The 6,706-nt window shown below is 37.2% G+C and overlaps 1 pseudogene; it reads right to left on the bottom strand.

The window, feature by feature from the left end:
* Positions 1-3,216: 3,216 nt before the first annotated feature.
* LOC106699980 lies at positions 3,217-4,777 on the bottom strand (annotated as a pseudogene).
* Between the last annotated feature and the right edge of the window lie 1,929 nt (positions 4,778-6,706).

The following is a 6,706-nucleotide window of genomic DNA, read 5'->3' as shown; positions in this document are numbered from 1 at the left end:
TGCTGGTCCAGCTTCCTGTGAATGTCTGCAGTCCTGCAGCAGCTTTTAAACCCTGTCCACAACTTCCTGCTGGAAAGCAAGCCACCAATCACAGGACAGACACCTCATCATTATAAATATACTTAATGGAACAGATTGACAGAATCTGTCAATCTGTTCCATTGACAGATTATTTCACTAATAACCAAACATTTCCCAGTTTTATAACTTAAATAATCAGTCAATGAAACAAAACTTTTTCATCAATATTAAGGAATTGACTCAAAACAAGCAGCTCATGTATTTTGCTGCAAAGTTCCTTATTAGTTACTTTTGCCTTATCTCAAGTGAACTGAGATTTGGACTGGAAAATAGACTAAAAATAATTGGTAAATGTTCTGTTTTTGCAGTGCACAAGCTTACAGTGAGTTTTGCTCAAGGGAAAACTTTATTATAAACTTGATGAAATAAAATTGAATTTCTGAAGAAAGAACGACTTGTTCTTGTTTTCAGGTTGATGTTTTTTTAAGAAAAACTGTTTGGTTCCCAATCTACAAGAATTCACATCTGCCTTTGCTCCCAAAACTAGCATCATCTTGTTTTTTGATGAGCCGTGAAATACAGAAAAGGGTTTGGTTCTTTTAATTTGAAAAAGAACAATATTACAGTGTTGGGTGGTGAAGAGCATTTGCATTTGTTGTAAATGCAAAATTGCAACAAAACAATTAAACTCACAGAAATTCACCTAATTAAATGAAAACAATTCTGATTTTCAAAACACAGCAGTCATCAGTGAACAAGTCTGTTTGAAAATTAATCTTCATGTACGGCTGGACCCACTGCGACCGGTTCTGCTTGTGAGTTCTGGTTAGTGGCCCAATAGTAGGTTCATGCACCACAAGCCTCTGGAGGATCCTCCACCTTGAGGCTCCAGAGGCACCAGCAGCTTCAAATAACTGTTTGCTGCTTTGCAAAGGCATTTTAACAGCTGCTCTCTTAATCCGATGAATTTGTCTAACAGAAACCTTCCTCATTATGCCTTTATCTGTACAAACCCATCTTTGTTCTGAATCAGCCACAAATCTCTTAACAGTACGATGATAACGCTTCAGTTTTTGTTAAATATCTAATGTTTTCATACCTTGTCATATGGCACTACACTATCTGATGATTTTCATCAGCAGAGAGATTCTTTCTCTTTCCCGTATTGCTTGAAACCTCCGGCCTGCTTAATAATGTGGAACATCTTTCTTAAGTAGATTTCCTTTAATTGAGATCACCAGACAAACTAATGAATCCAGCTCTCTGAAATTAATTATAGTGATTCAAAGAGCCCTGACACACAAAATCATCTATAAATGTAATAGCACAACAAAAAATTTAATCTTTATGACACCTAAATCCAATTTGCATAATAATGTGGTACACAGCGTAGAAACTCTTGCAGGTAAAAAAATATATTATGACATGAAGCAACCCATAAAGACTAATACTACTGATGTAGTTTCCAAATGGAAACTATATAATAGATATACAATATGCACCATTTCCAGAAAATATTTTGACTATATAAACATTTTTATATTTTAGGTCTTGAAGATTTAAGGGATAAAGTCCATTGTTGCCATTTTATTTTGTAACAAAGTAAGACTTAATTGTGGTTCTTAAAAAAAACTATTTTTATTTATATTTAAATGTTTACATATATTCATTCCACACTGACCATGATGGACAGAGTGGCTTTAAAATCCAATGCATTACCACTGTCTGTCAGGATGAGTGTTGTTGAAGTGTGGACCCAAATGCAGCAGGCAGGAGATGTAAAAGTTCTTTAGTTAATTAAAAATCAAATTTACAACAAAAAGTACAAGGGACATAAATCCAAACAAGAGACATGGAGAGACCATGAGGAAACCAGGGAGAAGGAATGAGGATCAGTGGCGTGGAGTAACAAGACGAACTGACGAGTAACAGTCTGCAATTTAAATAATTAGTGACGTAATTACATATTAATCTGCTAATTGAAGAAAAAACATCTGTTTTATGTGGCTAAAGGTTAGTTTGGTGTAAAGTGGAACTAATGCCCTAACAAAGATCAAGTTATGGACAATCATGAATTTCCAAAAATAGGAAAAAAAAACCCTGATGCTACATTGTGAAAAACAAAAAGACTAACGTAACAAAAATGTCCTTCGTAAAAGAAACTATGAATCTTATGATTTTATAGACAATAAATGTTACAAGAAATTCATAAGGAACACTCTGTTATGGACAAAAGAACTGTTTGTCTTTTCTCTGTTTTATCTGCTCACATGCACACGGCTGCAGGTTGAACATGTTTGAAGATAAAGGGCTCTGCACCTTTATGGAGTTTGTCTCAGTTCCAAACTGTAAACTGGTTTGGGACCAGTCCAATTCATTTAGAGGAATATGATCTGTCTGCAAGAAACAATATAGAGGATAAATTAAGCATTTGTCCCATGGTAAAGCCAACAATAGATCTTCTCCTGCTAATGACACATACAGGTAGTAAAACAAAACGTGTAGGTATATTTTTTTCTCAAGAAGGGAAGGCGGCAGCTGGGAGAGGCAGATGTTTCTGTGAACGTGGCTTTTTAGGATCCCTTCACTGAACCAGGAAATAAAAAAATGCTATAAACTTAAAGATCTACAAATCTTTGCAAAATACTATCTGATTGTGTAAGAAAGCCATTAAGATCTCTATCAAAATAGATTTCAAGATGCAATAAAACAGATCTCAAAGCAAAGATTAAGCTCACATGAATCTACATAAAGACATAAATGTACTTTTATTTGATTAATTTTATCATGAAGTATTTCTATTCTAACTTGTGGATTAAAACTTGTGGATCCTCTATCCAGTGTGAATAACTTCACTGAACGAAGAACAAGCTTGTTTTATCAAACATTCACCAGACACAGAAACACACCTGCAGTTTTTGTGAAAGTTTTATTTTAAATTGACCTGGAAAGGTTTTGCCTGATTTAGTTGTTATGTAGTAATAATTTTTTGTTTCTTTTTGATGCATTTATTGATTTATTTTTCATTTCTGAGGCAGAGAAAGCTCCATTAGGGAGGTCAAAATCAGGTGAGAGAAAACAAAACTATTGATTTATTCTAAATCTGCAAACATGTGGATCAAACTGAAGAAGATACAATTATAAAATCATATGTGAGATGAAATATAAGAGTTATATTTCATGATACTTTATGTTTTATTGAATCCCAGTTATTTGCTTTATCCACCCCAGATATTCACACACATCCAGGGCTGCAGTTGGTCTCTGACATGCGTAATCAGGTTGACCAACAGATATCAAACCGTAAATCATGGTGCTGTGCACCACTGCTCCACCAGTGTCGCACTGTAGAAAAATTAATATCAACATATTTATTTATGTTGTAAAACAGAAAAGACTTCTAATCACTGTAGGGAGATATTGAAGAAACAAACTTACACGACATATATCCTTGTTCGCTGCTGAAGCATAGAATACATGCCCATATGTTGGGATGAAGCCGGAAAACTGAACAACTCTCATGTCGACACACTGAAGTTGTGGTGGAATAGGAGCTGCAGGTACTGCAGAGAAACAAGAGCATCATTAATTTGTCCTTCACTCAACCTTCTCTGCAGAGACAGAAACAAAGATTTTATTCTCATGAATTCAATATTTCTCTCACATCGCTCATTATTGGGGCCCGCTGTTGTTGCTGCCTCTCCTGCCAGTTGAACAACATCGCCTCTAAAACACAATAAGAATAAAATGTAAAAATACAAGATAACAATGTAGAAAATTAATTATTATGCAGAACAATGAAAGTACAGAAAATAAATCTGGACTTCATCCACTGACACAGGAGTGTCCACCTCCAGTCCTCAGTGTGTCCTGTGTCCTTTACATGTGTCTCTGGTCCAACACACCTGAGCTAAGCTAAGGGTTCTGGTTCTGCTGGTGGCCTGATTACCTGACTCAGGTGTGTTGAAGCAGAGGCAGCAGGACTGGAGGAGTGGAGACAGAAAACCTGAAGTCATGTTTTTGATTGGAGAAAGACTTACTTTTGAAGACAATAACTGCAGTCTGGAAGCTGAGCAAGTGGGACATCTGTTACTGGTCTCTGAAGCTTCAGCAACATGATGTCATGGTACTGGTTGTTGTCATTATAAATCACAGGCGCTTGTTGGATTACCTGAATGTACTGTATAACAGTTCGTGGATGAACTTTTACCATTGCTCTGTTAGTCCTGCAGAAAAGGTTAGATTATAATGAACAGACAGAAAACCTGATTATCTGCAGATAAAACTGTCTTCATGTTTCTTTCCTACCATCCTGGCTGTGACTTCCAGCAGCGAGCTGCAGTCAGGATCCACTCAGGGTGGATCAGAGATCCTCCACATCGCTTCATATGAGTACCATTCTTGCTCTCCAGCCGAACATGATAAAGACGCTCCGTGTGATGACAGTCATAACCTCCAATGATTCTCCTGCAGAGAAACATTTGAGTTCACTGAAACACCTGAAGCAGAAAAAGGAGGACTTTACTCAGAGATCATATGCAAACATGGCAGCTGGAACAGAAAAAGAATAAACAGTTAAAGATTAAAAAGCATCACAGTTTATATGCAAAGAAGTTGCAGCCTAAAACAGAGGGACATTTGAGAGTCACACAGAGCAGCAGCCTCCCTGAACCAGTGGAAGTGTCTCCAGTGTCTCCAGTGTTTCCAACTCACCCAGCTCCAGCAGCAGCAGCAGAAGAACCTTCAGCAGAGCCATTGCTGGTCCAGCTTCCTGTGAATGTTTGCAGTCCTGCAGCAGCTTTTAATCTCTGTTCATAACTTCCTGTTGGAAAGAAAGTCACCAATCACAGGACAGACACTGATCTGTGCTGTCATCTGTATACAAAGAAACTTTAACATCTCTGTTCTAAAGAAACTTGAATAAAGTTCTTGTTGCATTGACAGATTATTTCACTAATAATAAAACATTGTCCCCTCTTATAACTTAAATAATCAGCCAATGAAACAAGAACTCTTTCATCTATATTAAGGAATTGACTCAAACAAGCAGCTCACATATTTTTATGCAAAGTTACTTGTAAATTAGTTTTGCTTTATCTGAAATGAACTGAGAGATTTGCAGTAGAAAATAGACTAAAAATAATTGGTAAATGTTCTGGTTTTGCAGTGCACAAGCTTGCAGTGAGTTTGCCATAGGGGAAACTTGATTGTAAACTTGATGAAAACTCACTTTCATCTCACATATGATTTTATAATTGTATCTTCTTCAGTTTGATCCACATGTTTGTAGAATTAGAATAAATCAATAGTTTTATTTTCTCTCACCTGATTTTGACCTCCCTAATGGAGCTTTCTCTGCCTCAGAAATGAAAAATAAATCAATAAATGCATCAAAAAGAAACATTTTCTGGTTGATTGTCTTTACAGTCATGGTTCAGTTTGTTCAGTTGATATTTTCCCTGAACTGAGATTAGAAACATGACATGAGTTTTAAATCACACGAAGAGGAACATCAGAAGTAATTTATTTATTAAGATTTTGTCCTTATTTTCCATCAGAAATGAACATGCAGCATCTAAACTCTGCAGTTCTGGAGTTACTATTCCTGATTTACTTCTGGAGAACTTTAAACTCCAACAAGACCAAAGAGCTGTGCACAAAAATAATGAAACAGAAGTCACATAATGCAACAATTAACTTCTGAAGTTTGAATGGATTATGGCTTCCTGCAGTGCTCTAATGGTGTGTTTCTGTCTTTAACCCATGGTGCCTGACCTGGGTGTAGTGCGGATGAAGCTTTCTTAATAGCTTTAGATATACCATAACAAGCATTTAACCTATTCCAGATCATGTTCTACCCTTTAGCTGGCTGGTTTATATGGATAGATCTTATGTGTTTTGCATGCTCAGTTGATTCACTTCCCAGCTATTTGACAAGCAGGTCCATTTCTTGATCACGTTAGGTTTAAGTCTTTTATAGCATTCTGGAATAAAAGTCGCCATGCCCTGTAGTTCTCTGGTCTGTCGTTAAACTATAATAGACCTGTTGCAACATGCTCTCGTTGTGCTAGACATCTGACTAAGTCTGTCATCTGCGAATCAGTTGAGGGAGCAGGCTGCTGGGAGTTACCACGTTGGGATGTGGAACGAGCTTCCATCGCATTGTTGGTGTCACATGGCTGCTGATTTACAGTGGAACTTTGTGAAGGCATTAGAGCAGGGGTCTCAAACTCCAGTCGTCAAGGGACTGCAAGTCCTCTTTTTCTGCAAATACTAAACGTGCCTTTACCGCTTCAGCATTAGCCCTGGCTCTTGCAGCTGCAGCGCTAGTTGCTGTTCCACTGGAATGAGTGGATGACATAAAAGCATAAGACCTTGTCTTTAATGACATTGACTTTGTCTCCATATTGCAGGTAGGTAGATACTGTGTTGTGTGATGACAGTTGCTGTAGTAACACACACTGGATTACTGACCATGATGAACAGAGTGGCTTTAAGGTCCAATGCATTACCACCGTCTGTCATGATATGTGTTGTTGAAGTGTGGACCCAAATGCAGCAGGCAGGAGACGTAAAAGTTCTGTTGTAGATTTAATTCAAATTCAAACTTACAAAAAAAAAGACAAAGTCCAAAGAATAAAAATAAACCAAAACCAGAGACATGAAGGATCCATGAGGAAACCAG

This window comes from Xiphophorus maculatus, chromosome 4 (genome assembly GCF_002775205.1).
Source record: "Xiphophorus maculatus strain JP 163 A chromosome 4, X_maculatus-5.0-male, whole genome shotgun sequence".
Lineage (NCBI taxonomy): Eukaryota > Metazoa > Chordata > Actinopteri > Cyprinodontiformes > Poeciliidae > Xiphophorus > Xiphophorus maculatus.
The sequence above is the reverse complement of the archived record's forward strand: the minus strand, read 5'-3'. Positions and strand labels throughout refer to the sequence as shown.